Below are 14,674 nucleotides of genomic sequence, written 5' to 3'. Positions count from 1 at the left end.
ACTGATGTATTCTGGTATAATTACATCTATCTGATGGTTCACATTCATTTTTGTTGTGTTGAGATCTTCTTATTGAACTAAGTTGGAGTCTTTGTTTCACTCTGGCAACCTGTCTATATCTTCCGAGCTTTTTTTTTTTGTATAGACTTTGAAGTCTGTGACTTTCTCAAGAATATTTTGCCGTCTTTGATCCATAAAAATTGATACTTTTTCTGTTTTTTCCTTTCTTGCTTTGTACAAAAGTTTGTGATTGAAAGGTGTTAAATACTCAGATAGAAAGATTGGCGTATTGTCTTGCGATGCATTTAAATCCTTGACTACTGTTTTTTCAGTCTGCTGGCTTTTATGAGATTGTCTCTTGTAGCCTTGCTTGTCAAACGAACTATGACTGTTGTCGGTCGTGGCGAGCCTTGTTTTCTGTTCTTCCTGGGAAACCGATTTATGGTCTGAATATCATTATGCTGTAGGGGGATATCAATTGCATGGCCTAACTTTAGAACTACGTCTCTGAGATTTTCTGTGGATTCGGTTTCTGGAAGACCTTTTATGACAAAGTCTTCTTTATGTTGTTGTTGGTTTAAAACTTCGTATTGTTGTTTCAGGGAATTAAATTCTTGACGGAGTTCCGATGTGTCTTTTATCAATTTGTTCTGCCTCTCAGTTGATGCGTTAATGCTGGTTTTAATGTCTTTTACCGTTTGTAAGACTTCTTCGACTTTTGAATTATTAAATTGAACAAACTCTTCATATTCGCTCATTTTTTTGTTATTTCTTTATTCTGTTTATCAAATAGTTCTTGGACAAGATTTACCAAGCTGGCTTTTATATTTTCTAAACCTTTTTCTAGTAATAAATTAACGGAACTCAAATTATAAGACTCACGGGTGTTTTGTTGTCTGTTCTGTTCATCGTCCGATTCTGCCTCCGGCGTAATTAGTTGCATCGTGGGTGGTGGCGTTTCTTTGTTCTCTCTACAGTTTAGGCACTTCCATTCTTCTCGATTGGCATTGGATTTGCGTTGCCAGGTTGTTTCTGATAGTCCGGAACATGTAAAGTGAAGATTCCTATGGCATTTCCTGCAGGTTTTGTAACATCCGTCGGACGGCAATTCCTTCTGACACTTGTTGCACTTCATGACTCTCCTTTCTTCCTTTTGGACAGCTGCAAAGATGGCGACGTCCTTTGTTCTGTACTCGTTAGCAACCGTGGTGTACGCTTCAATTTTTAGCACACTCAGATTTTGGATTCCACTTGGCCGATTTCGATGAATTATATGTCTTTGTCTTCAGCGTGACAAGTAGAGTTTCTTTGTGACACCTTTAAATTAAAAACAGGAGTTAGAACCACATTAAAACTATAAAAACTGGACCAGCGACACGACCATGCAACCGTTCGTATGCATACACAGCGCCCTCTATCATATATCATATATATGATAATATACATAATAATAATAATACTAATAATAATAATAAAATAATAATTTCTCTAAACTTTATTATTTATACCTACTTATTCACTTTATATAGAAGTGTACATATCAGTATACAAGTATTTTCATATAAGTTATGTGCATCTCTATTTTATTGTGACGAACAATGAAACTACAATTTTACAACTTCACAATTCTGTATATTTGCTTTCACGTTTTATTACATCTCAGAGAAATGACATATATATTTTATAACATTTAGACAACAGTACTATCATTTCTCATTATACATTACACGTTGTAATCTCGTGCTCTGCCCCCGTGTTCCGGGCTGGTAAGCCAGAGACATAAAAACGTTTCAAATTTCGTCTTATCTTAGTCTTAACAATAGTCTTCACAGAATTGAACTTCTACCGTAGACATTACGCAACGAGTCCGAATGTCATTGTACTCTTCCATATTTAGATTTCCGTTTAGTGTTACGAGAGGGCCAAATCCATTCCATAAAAACACTCTCACACTATAACGCCACTTCCTCAAAATTTCACTGTTGGCCTACTCACGCATGCAGGAATTGTTATCTAGGCATTGACTACACACAGATCCTCCCATTGGACTGCCACATGGAAAAGCGTAATTCATCACTCCGAATCACACATTTCCAGTTGTCCACTGTCCAGTGGCATAGCTCTTTACACCACTGCCGGAGGCGCGCTTAGCGTTCACATGAGAAATGTTTAGTTTATGAGCAGCTGCAAGACCATGGAACTCCATTCCTCTTAGCCTTCGACGCACAATAATGGTGCTGGCTGGAGAGTTAGTAGCACTGCGGAACTCCCGGATAACTGATCGTTTCACTCTATGTCTGATGATTTCAGGAAAACAGCCTTCTTCAACACTCGACGGTCCCTGTTCCTAATTAAAAGCAGCCGATCCGACCGAGATTTTGTGGTGTTTGTGACTTCTCGTTTCCACTTCACAATCACGTCACCAACTGTTGACATGGACAAATTGAGGAGGGTTAGGTGATGTTCAAGTAATACCCTAGTAAAATTATGTAGTGTTTCAGATTTTCAATGATCAGAAATCCTTGTTTTCCCTTTAGTGTAGCACTTCCATTACGCACGTTTTGCATTGAACGTACGTTGCCAGGTTATTTCTGAAAGGCCGAAACATGTAAAGCGAAGATTCCTGTAGCATTTCCATCAGGTAATGTGATTTCCTCCTAGCGGTAAATCCTTTAGGAATTTGATGCAATTTATAGTATCTCCTTAGAGCTCTTTTCAGGCTATTCAAGTTTGTAAGGTTTCTGTATTCGAAAGGTTTATCATGTTTATCATGTCTGGGATGCAGAAGTTTCGTGTGGCCTTTCCGTAGTGATTATTGTATTTATATGTGATACAATTAGTTGTCTGAGGTTTTTTATACGGTATGAATTTCTTACTGTCCGATAGTTGGCATCGAAATAAGGTTTTAGCAATGCTGCATAGTGACATTAATGTTTTGCTGTCAGTATTTTGTGTTCTGACATTGCAGTGTATATGAAGTTGTTATTTTCTCTTTGTTCCCAAAAGATCAGTTTTATCATTTTTTACTGTAGCGACATTAATCTATTTAATTTGTAGGGTGCACAGAAAGCATACGTTGCTATAGCGTATCTTAGTATATTTCGGCATAGTGCTTTGTATATCAGTGTTTTTAGGCGTTTGGGAACTAAGTCTTTTAACCAGCAGAGTTTTCCATTTATTGATCGGAATTTGTCGTGTAGATTTGTTGTGTGTAGGCTATTCCAGTTCATATTTGCATCGAAGTAAATTCCAAGGTATCGTATTGTTTTAATCTGAGTGATTGTAGTGGTTTTGCTATTCTGTGCGTTTTTTATGTTGGAGAGTGGATGTGGGTTGGTTATATATTTGTTTTCAACTGGTCTAGTGAGTAGATTTCTGAATATCATTAATTTTGTCTTTTCTGAGTTTAGGTGAATGGAGTTTTTCGTGAGCGAGTCTGTGATCAGATTTATGTCATGTTGCATATTTGATTGGAATATGCTTGTGTTATTATGGATGGATATTATAGCTGTATCATCTGCGTATAGGAATATCTTACCTTTGAGGGGTAGCTGATTAATATCGTGAGTGTAAATGTTGTATAGAGTTGGGGAGAGTACAGCTCCCTGTGGCACTCCACAGGTTACTGGTAGCTCTGTACTTCAGTTTAACCCGTGCCAAACAGAATTACCTCCAAAATAGAAACCATACGTGTCATATGCTTTCGATTTCGGAGGTAGTTTTTAAACCACCTGTACAGAGGCCCATCTATTCCAACATGTCTCAACTTTTCTAATAGGGTTTGATGTGCAAGTGTATCGAATGCTTGGGTTAGATCTATAAAGACTACCATGGCAATTTTGTTTTTGTCTAAGGCGGTGTTAATTACGCCTGCGAAGTCTTCCAAGAGAGATGTTGTTCCCTTATTTTTCTGAAAACCATATTGTGTTTTGGAGATAATATGAACGGTCTCTGTATAACCTGTGAGTTTCTTCAGTACGATCCGCTCCATAATTTGATTGATAATTGGTAATGTTGCTATGGGTCTGTAATTGCTAATTAAATTTCTTTTTCCATGTTTGTATATGGGTGTGATTATGGCGGTCTTTAGCATACTTGGTATCTGTCCTGTTTTAAATATTTTATTTATTAATTTTAGTAGGATAGGACTTGAACTAGTTGCATGTTGCTTTAAATCTTTAGGTCTTATACCATCAATTCCTGGGGCTTTTTTTGGTTCGTTTTGATGTATTTCAGAGAGAAGATCTGCTTCCTTTTTAGCTGAGAAATAAAATGTGTGTTTTTATTGTGGTCCAATTGGAGGATCACGTTTTGTGAATGGGCTGAATATTTCTGTGCAGATCTTAGATGGAGTCTGCAAAGTATTGGTTAAAGTCATTTGCTAGTTGTTGGATAGGTTTGCGTCTTTCATGAAGCTGCGTTTTATGCTTTCAGAGGCGGTGGTGTTGGGATCACAATCCAGCATCTCTCTCTAATCTAACACAATCTAATAATAATAATAATAATAATAATAATAATAATAATAATAATAATAATAATAATAATAATAATAATAATATCCCCCGAAGGAACGTTGCCTTGTCATCGGGCTTGCGTGCTACAGTGATGTTGAGAGCTATTCTGGCGGTTGCATAGATGCCAGCAGGGCCTCTATTCTCAGACAGGTGTCAACTGAGGAGCCACATTAAGAGTGTTCCATCCCCCTTCTTAATGGTGAAAAGGAAGAAGAGATCCATACTGGATCAGTCGACGCCCGGATCATCACGGACTGCATCAGATTTTGGGGATCCTGGTCATCAGGATCCCCAAAATCTGATGCAGGACCCAGCTCTCCTTGCTGGGAAATCAGGGCAGGCAGCTGAAAAGCGACTGGAAGAAACCAAACGTAAAAAATGGACTGAAGAAGAAAACAGATAATTTATGAAATGGTTTTACAGATCAAGACCAGAAAAACGAGGTTTCAGAAAGTGTATGCATTTAATTTGGAAACAAAAATTCCCAGAAACTTCAATAACAGAAGAAAGACTCATGGACCAAAAGAATTTTATTTTCCGTAAAAAAATATTTACTGAACTTAAGCTGCAAGAGTTACGTAATAAACCAACAACTCCAGTAACTGAAAATCATCAGGAGGTAGCTATATCAAAATTTGGAATTCAACTCAGTAAACATCAAGCTGACAAAATACCTCAGAATGTTTTGACAGAAGTGCAGTTTAAAATGAATTCAGCGAAATTAGAACATATGAACTCCATAAATGACGGTATAAGACTACCATCATTAAAAGCTTTACAAGAATCTAAGCTAAAGTAGCTCCTCTTGGACTCAAATGCCGTAATTGAAACCATCACAACGAACAGTATAAAGGAAACAAATCAGCTCGTATACAGCACAGCCTATATCATTTCAGTGAAGCTTGGTTGCAAACCGAAAGAGCAAAAACCGAGGATGAAATAATCTGCACCATGAAAAATCCGGTTAGAACGAAAGATCAACAGGCTTCGAGCTGATCTAAGCAACTTAAAGAGTTTTAAAGAAGGACGGTTTAAAAATAATAACATCAAAAACAAACTGACTGATTAACACATATTATTTGGCCAACAAAACAATTGCTGAAGTTACCGAAGAGCTAAAACAAAGAATTACAGCGCCTGCACAAAAAATTAAAAGATATGAAACAAGAATAAACCAACATGTACAAAATATTCAATTTCGACAGAAGCAACGTCAGTTCTTCCAGTCTCTCCAGTGAAATACAAAGGTAAACCATCATTCACCCTGAAAAAGAAGAAATACTCAAATTTTGGAAGTCAATCTGGGATAATCCAATTGAACACAATAAAGATGCTTCATGGATTAATGAAATATAATCAGAAATGAAACAAAAACAAATGCAAAATGCCATTATCACTAAAGAAATGGTCAGCTCTCAAGCTAGAAAATTAAAAAACTGGAGTGCACCTGGCAAAGACGAAATACATGGATTTTGATTAAGACATCTAACCAGTCTACATGATCAAATGGCAGAACAATTTAATTATTTGTTGCAGGCAGGCTCAGTGGAAGAGAGGATGATATCTGGGTGCACTTTTTCTCTTCATGAAAGATAAGGATAAGGATGCAGACCCAAGCAACTATCGTCCAATAACATGCCTAACAACTATGCTTAAGCTGTTCACTGCAATCATAGCAAATTCCATATACCACTACTGTCAGATAATCCGATTTATCCGATTGAACAAAAAGGTAATTTTCAAACATTTAGAGGAACAGACGACCAGATCCTTATTAATAAAATGATTCTGAGAAATTCAAAAAGACGATAAACTAATTTAAACATGGCATGGATAGACTACAAGAAAGCACTCGATTCCCTCCCACACTCCAGAATCCTAAAATCACTAAAAGTATTTGAATTAGCAAAAACATATGGCTACTAGTATGAAATCATGGAAAGCAACATTAATAGTGAATAATAAACGATTTGGAGATATCAGCATTAAACGTGGAATTTTCCAAGGTGATTCCTTGTCACCATTGCTCTTCAACATTTCTTAGATAACTATCTCTATGATTCCAAAGAAAACAAAACTTAAATATGAAATTCCTAAATGTAATATTAAAATTTCCCATCTGTTGTATATGGATGAAATGAAGCTATATGGAAAAGTGACCCAGTAAATAGATTCTTTATTGAACACAGTTCGGATTTTCAGTCAGGTCAAAATAGAATTTGGTTTAGATAAATGCGCGATTTTATCTGTTAAACGAGGAAAAATTAATGACACTAGCAATTTTAATTTTGATCAAGAGAAATATGTAAAAGCACTTTCAGCTGACGAACACTGTAAATACCTTCGAATATTAGAAGCCGGTGATATTCTCCACTCGAAAGTTAAACAACAGGCAGCATCAGAATACATCAAAAGATTTTGAAATATTCGTAAAAAAATAATTGGATTAAACACAATTAGAGCAATGAATTCTTGGGCTAAACCAGTGATCTGATACATAGCTGGCATAATAAATTGGAAAAAAAGACCTAGAAAACCTAGACCGCAAAATTAGAAAACTAATGACTATGCATCATGCATTACATCCACTAACTGATGTTGACCGGTTGTACCTACCAAGGAGAATAGGCGGAAGGGGTTTGCTGCAAGTGAGACAGACTGTGGAAGAAGAAGAAATTGGTTTAAGAAATTACATCGACAATAGCTCTCAGCCAATGCTTCAAGCAATTACACAACAGATCCTTCTAAAAGCAACAGGAAACAAATCTGATTACAAAAAGGAACAACAAAATATCCGATATGTGCCCTAGAAAAATAAATCCTTGCATAGCCAATTTCTTCGAGATACTGAGGACAAAATTGAGGTGATAAAGACATAGTAATGGCTACAACACTGATATATTAAAAAAGAAACAGAAGGATTTATTCTAGCAGCGCAAGAACAGGCATTACAAACTAATACAATCAAAGCAAAAATTTTCAACATCAATAATAACAGCAAATGCAGATTATGCGATCACAAAGATGAGTCTGTAGAACATCTAATCAGTGCCTGCAGCAAAATAACTCGAACTGACTATAAATACCGTCATGATCAAGTGGCCAAAATAGTTCATTGGCATGTATGCAAAAAATATGGCTTTCCTACTTCAGATAACTGGTGACAGCATAAAATACAGACTGTTTTGGAAAACGAAACAGCAAAAATTCTCTGGGACTTTAGAATACAAACTGATCGGCATTTGGAACACAATAGACCTGACATCACATTTATCGAACATCGACAGTTTTGGATTAGCGATATTGCAGTAGCCAATAATAACAACATCAACAACAAAGAACTGAAAAAATTACTAAATATCGAGATCTGGCAATCGAAGTTGGCCGACTGTGGCTTAAACACACCAAAGTCATTCCAATAGTTATTGGTGCACTTGGGGCAACTTCAAAGAAGGTGTCCAATTATTTACAGCAATTAAAAATCAATGAAGTGACTCCATATAACCAACAAAAAACAGCATTACTTGGAACAGCCCATATTTTACGACGCTACCTGACGGACTATTCTTAGATTCTTGGGTAGAATCTGAATTGTTCTGAATCACCAATCAAATTTTTTTTATATGATATCTTGTTTTGACTGTGTATCAATTATGGGAATAAAATAATAATAATAATAATAATATATATATATATATATATATATATTTTTTTTTTTATTGATCTGCTAAAATATTTACACATGCAATAAACATCTTGAGTGACATTGCAACTTATAATTTTAGAGAATTCAGCACAAAGCGCTACATTTCCTACATTGGATTTCAATTAAAATTTGTAAAAATACTTTTTTGCCTTTATATTATGTATTTACAACACATGTTCTTCTAATATTTACAATAAAGATTATACAGAATTTTTGAATATAGAATATACATAATAATAATTATTTATTTATTTATTTTATTTAATTTTTTTATGTCTCAGATAAACTGCATACATAGATTTATATTAATATATTAATAATAATAATAATAATAATAATAATAATAATAATAATAAAAACAATAATAATTTTTAAATAATTTTTAGTGTCCATTTAAGGTGATAATCGAAGTAAAAGCCAAGGTATTTTGCAAGTTTTACAGGTTTCATTTCGGGACATTGGCAGTCATGTTTGTTGTTAATGCAGCGGTATATGTGACAGTGTATCGATAGTGGTGTTCGGCGCATGAATCTCGGATTATGTATAATTAAAATCTGTGTTTTGTTGCAGTTGATAACAATTGAGTTTTGGAAGAAGTATATTGTGATTTCATTTAGGTTTTGTTATGTTTGGAGAGAGTCGTCTTGATGTCTGTGTGGACTGCTAGTAGCTCGGTGTCATCTGCATACTGAACTATTTCACTTCGTATGGCCCAGTTATGAACATCTTTAAGGTCTATGTTGTGTTTCTGAAGTTGGTATGCAGTTGCGCTCTTATTCCGATTGAGTATAGTTTGGCCATTAGTATGTCAACTTCAAGTGTATTACCAGCTTTGGTTAAGTGAAACAATATAAGGACAGCATATTTGTTTTTATCGAGGGCTTTGTTTATTGCTTCGTCGATGTCTTCTAATAAAGTAATGGTGCTTTTTTTTTTTCCTGAAAGCCGTATTGGTTTTGTGAGATAATGTTGTACTTCTGTAAATAGTTCTGTAGTCTGATGTCCGTAATTTTTTTAGAATTTTTCAAATGAATGGTATGGTAGCTATTGGTTTGTAGTATGGTGTGTAATTTTTGTTACCGTGTTTGTAAATTGATGTAATTTTCGCAGTTTTTAGTTGTAGTTTAATAATACCAGTGTCGACTGTTATGTTCACGAGTCTCAAAAGTTTTGCATTTATTTGTTTAATGTTTGTTGCAAGGTCTCTGAGTCTTAATTTTTTGTTGATCATTGGTAGATTATCTTTTTTGAGTTTTGTGATATTGTTTTTGAAGGCGTGGTTGTATGAGTCTGCTGGTTCCTCTTGGTTTATATTCTGACCGAACCTTTTTGCAATAAAATCGTGTGCAGAAGCTTTCTTTTTTCGAGTTAGCAATTTTTTAAGAGTAGCCCATTTTCGATTCATATTTTTTAAGAGTAGCCCATTTTTTATTCATATTTTGATTATATTCCGTAAATTTCTGGAAGTAGTAGTGTCTTTTTGCCCTACGAATTTTTGTTGTTAGTAGATGTCTTGTGTTTTTGTGTAATGTTCGTAAATTAGTGTTAGTGGGTGACTTTTTAGTTTTCTCCATAGATTTTCTTTTACATTAGTATTATTTAGTATGTCGCCATTTATCCATGGATTATTGTCAGTTTTTCGCCTCGTTTGTGTGCCCTTTGTTGCTTTTTTGTATATTTCTGTCAACATTAGTTGGAAGTTCTAATATAACGTTACAGGGTTATTTTTGAGGGTAATTCCAGTGTGTAATTTTTTGTAAGATTGTCGAAAATGCTCTTTAATATGATGGCGGTTTCCAGAGATTGGCAGTGTTGTGTGTGGGGGGGGGGGGGGGGAAGTGGCGTAATGAAAGGAAGCTGAGACAAAGTAGTGATCTGCAATTTTCGGGTTACTTACTGATGAGGTATACGTATTGATGGGAGCCCGTATGTTGGTGTGTTCAATGTTCGATTGTGTTAGAGAATTGTTGAGTATTTCTTCTTTTGTTGCGGAGTTTACGGTATGGTTTATGTTTTACTTTTTTACTTACTTATTATATCAAGATATGTGTTAGTGGTTGAAGAAGCGTGGTCAAGAGTATTTATGTTAATGTATCCTACTAGGATGAGCCGATGTGTTGTACGGAGTTCAGTGCAGCTTATCCATAATTCTAATTCATGCAGAAAGATTTTTTATCTGTGGGTCTGTATATTATGTTTATTGTGTATTTGTTGTTATTTCAGATTTCCAAAATTAGTGTTTCCACATGTTCGAATCAACTTTGTTTTCGATCAGACTGCATTTTTCTTTGATAAATGCTACGATACCACCTCTCTTTTGTTTGGTCTACATAAGTTATAGGTTTTGTAATTATTTTTACCAAATATTTATTATTGTTAATTTGGTAATTCGGTCAGTATTAGTACATCTATGTTTGTCAAGGTGTAGTTGAGCAGTGCTGTCAATGTAAGCCAATATTTCTTTATATTATTTACGGTTTTTGCATGTCAGTGAAGTCGGTATTGGTGATGTTGTCTGTCAATTTCTTCATAGAGGCAAAGACCTTGAAGTTTATATTTTCTGATTAGATACGTTCACCTTATAAGCACTGGCTTAAAGGGGCGAAGCAAGAATGCTTTATATCTTCCCCGTTATCTGTAGAGGACTGTGTAGGGATAAGGTGTTATTGAGCTATTATAGCTCTGATCATGGCAGGAGGGTAACAGCAATAGCCGAGCCTCCAAGGGTATTAATCACCGACTATGTAAGTAAAGGTGAAATCTCAAAAAATCGGACGATCTCTAGGCCACTCCATAGTGGGCGAAAGACCGTCCATATCTCAGCGTTGGTTCCACTCAGTGACGGGCTCCCCCACCACCGAGCGGAACCGTTCAAATTCCGAAGAAAATAATTCACCGACAAAGCCCCTCAGCGGACCGTGCCGGAGAACACCTTCCCCGGAGACTCAAAGTGCTCCCTTAAAGCAAAAACCTTAAGAGAGCGAACTCAAAAACTCTCGAAACTCATCGCCCAAGGGGGTAACAGCAACAGCCGAACCTCGGTTAAACTTCATCGATACAGCATTGCCATCCATTACCTCCAAGGGTATAAAATCAATCACCGACTATGTAAGTAAAGGTGATATCTCAAAAATATCGGACGATCTCTAGGCCACTCATTCGTGGGCGAAAGACCGTCCAAATCTCCGCGTTGGTTCTACTTATTGAAACTCGACCACCGAGCAGAACCGCTCATTCCGAAGAAAATAATTCACCGACAAAGCCCTTCAGCGGGCCGTGCCGGAGAACACTCTCCCCGGAGATTCAAAGTGCTCCCTTAAGGCAAAAACCCCAAGAGAGCGAACTCAAAAACTCATCGCCCAAGGGGGTAACAGCAAAAGCCGAACCTCAGTTAAACTTCATTGGTACAGCATTGCCATCCATTACCTCCAAGGGTATAAAGTCAATCACCGCATCTTACGGTCAATTCTCAAACTATCCATCACCATTATGCGTTGTCTCCATGATGTGGTTTTTATAGTAATTTTAAACCCTGTTCTTAAGGATTTGGAGAGTTAATGTTTCATAATGTTAGGCTGTGTAAGTCGCTCTCTCTTGCAACAATATTAATAATAATAATAATAATAATAATTTTCATTTATTATGTATATTTTTATTAATTTTTAAACTGTTTATACATATAATTTTGACACATAATCTCTCAATTATTTACATATATACAATTATCATCTTGAGTAACATTCAGTATATTATTTTACAAGGTTTAGCACTGAGTGCTACATATAAAGAAATTTCAATAATTGTGATGATGACATGGTTTTTTTGCTATCATTTAAAATAACTAACTTTTATAAATAATAATAATAATAATAATTTTTTTCCAAACTTCAAACTTTATTATTATTCACAGATAATATTTACAATATATACTTGCACACTAATCTGCATACAAATATTTACACTTACAGGTAACATTTTTTTAATAATAATATTTTTTTTTTTGCTTACAAGAACATTCTGTATATGTCCATATACATTTTCATCACATATAACTCTTTACTATTTCTCAGATAAAGTAAATAATAATAATTTTTAACAGTGAATTTCATACGAATTTTCCTTTTTTAGTGTAATGTTATAAGGATTACATGTGGTTGAGTGAGGCGAGTTACTCCCACCAACTTCGAAGCTTGGGTTAGCTTTTGTGAAGAGAGTGCGATTTAGCCTTCACTATTTGTGTTGTTGCTACTGTTTATGTATGGGATGTAGGCATTGGATGCTAGTGATTTGTGATGTGTATTTTAGTGTTAATGGTATATTAACTTTGTCGGTATATTTTCCACAGTTCGTGTTTTAATGTTCTGTAGTTATCAATGTGTTTTAAATTTCTTGGTAGGTTGTTGAGTTGCGTGGGTATCTGAAGTGATCTCAAAGAAGAACGAATGAATTGTTGAAGGGTGTGGGGATGTAGAGAGTTGTTGTAGGTGGTGTTATACGATATGTATCTCTATTGTTTCGATAGGTGATGTTCAAGTAATTCCTTGTTATATAATAATAATAATAATAATAATAATAATAATAATAATAATAATTGTTTACATCGTATATTATTATAATATTAACAATGATGATTATTACTTTTTTTTCATTATTGGGCTCTATGTATACAATAACGTTACATGTAATTTCTCTATATAATATTTTTTTTCTATTATCATTATACAGCGTATTTTCGTATGTACATATAAGATATGTTACATTTTCTGCTCTCTACAAAATTCTGTTCACAGTTTCGAATACCTTAATTTTTTTTTATTTATTTTTAATATAAATACACATTTTTATATCAGTATCATCATTAATTATTACACCCCGGATTGGCATATATACATTACAATAATTTACAGCCTGTGATTTTGAGGATTACTTAATTGAGGAGGGATAACACCACCTATTTCGAAGCAAGGGTTAGTTTTTATGAAGACAGTGGGATCAGCCTTCACTATTTATGTCCTTTGGTACTGTTTATGGATGGAATGTAAGCGTTGGATGCTGGTGATTTGGCATGTGTATATAAGTGTTAGTTCTATTAATTGTGTTGATATACTTTCCAAAGTTTCTGTTTTAATGTTCTGTAGTTGTCTACGTGTTTTAAATTACTTGGTAGATTGTTGAGTAGCGAGGATATAAGACGTGATCTCGCGAAAGAACCCTATGAGTTGTGAAATAGTCTATGTACGAAAACAGTTGTCGTGGGTAGTGTTATGCGATATGTGTCTCTCTTGTTACGATAGGTGATGTTGAAATAACTCCTTAGTAACATTATGCATTGTTTCAGATTTTTAATGCTCAGAATTCTGTGGATCCCCATAACTTGTTCGGGTATTTTCTGTTGAAAAAATTTTCCTATGTAATAAGATACGAACATAGAATGGGCTTTTTTTTTGTTACTTTTGTTGTATGTGAGAGAAATAATTTCTGAACCAGATCTGCAGTGTTCGTCATTCCGACTGAGTAGTGTTTGGTTAGAAGTTTGCGATGTTCAAGTGTATCGAATGCTTTGTTTAAATCAAGAAGTATAAGGACAGTATACTTGTTTTTATTAAGAGCTTTGTTTATGGCTTCGGCGATGTTTTCTAATAAAGTGATAGTGCGTTTTGTTTTCTGAAAGCCACATTGTTTTTGTGAGATAATGTGTACTTCTGTAAATAGTTGTGTAAACATACGTGCGATACGTTTTGAAGAATTTTGAAATGACTGATAGGTTAGCTATTGATCTGTAGCGATTTATTTTACCATGTTTGTAAATTGGCATAATTATCGCAGTTTTTAGTTGTTGTGGAATAATACCAGTGTCGAATATTATCTTCACGAGACTTACTACAAGAGTGGTCTCGAAATTAAATGGCAATGAAATTCTTTTGAAATGGCTATAGGCTTTTTAAAGACCGTGTAGGATATATTGCATTCTTCATGCAATTTTTCGAGCAAAATATTGCGTTTTTGATCTGCTGTTAGCAAAATTTACGCAAGATGGTCGTCGGGCTTGCTCACAGCAGATTAAAAACGCACTCGCATGAAAATCTCTGAACAGTGCTTGGAGCGTTTTAACAAGAATAACACTGATTTTGTGCGTCGATTTGTTAATATAGATGAAATTTGGGTTCATCATTACACACGACAATCACCAACGATACACTAGAATCCAAACAACAGTCAAAACAGTGGACAGAAGCCAGTTGTTGAGAGCCAAAGAAGACAAAGTTCGTTCCTTCAGCAGGAAAGGCAATGGCATCGGTGTTTTGCCATTTTGTTTATTAATTATCTTGAAAATGGTAAAACAATAACCGGGGGAATATTATTCCGATCTCTTAACCAGACTAGACGAAAAAATTCTTTGGGCTGAACAACTCGCTTCTCTTCACTGTTTTGACTGCTGTTTGGATTCTGTTAT

This window comes from Typopeltis vanoorti, chromosome 6, assembly GCF_054136105.1.
Source record: "Typopeltis vanoorti isolate ZY-2024b chromosome 6, IOZ_Tvanoo_1.0, whole genome shotgun sequence".
Lineage (NCBI taxonomy): Eukaryota > Metazoa > Arthropoda > Arachnida > Uropygi > Thelyphonidae > Typopeltis > Typopeltis vanoorti.
This window is presented reverse-complemented; position numbering follows the sequence as displayed.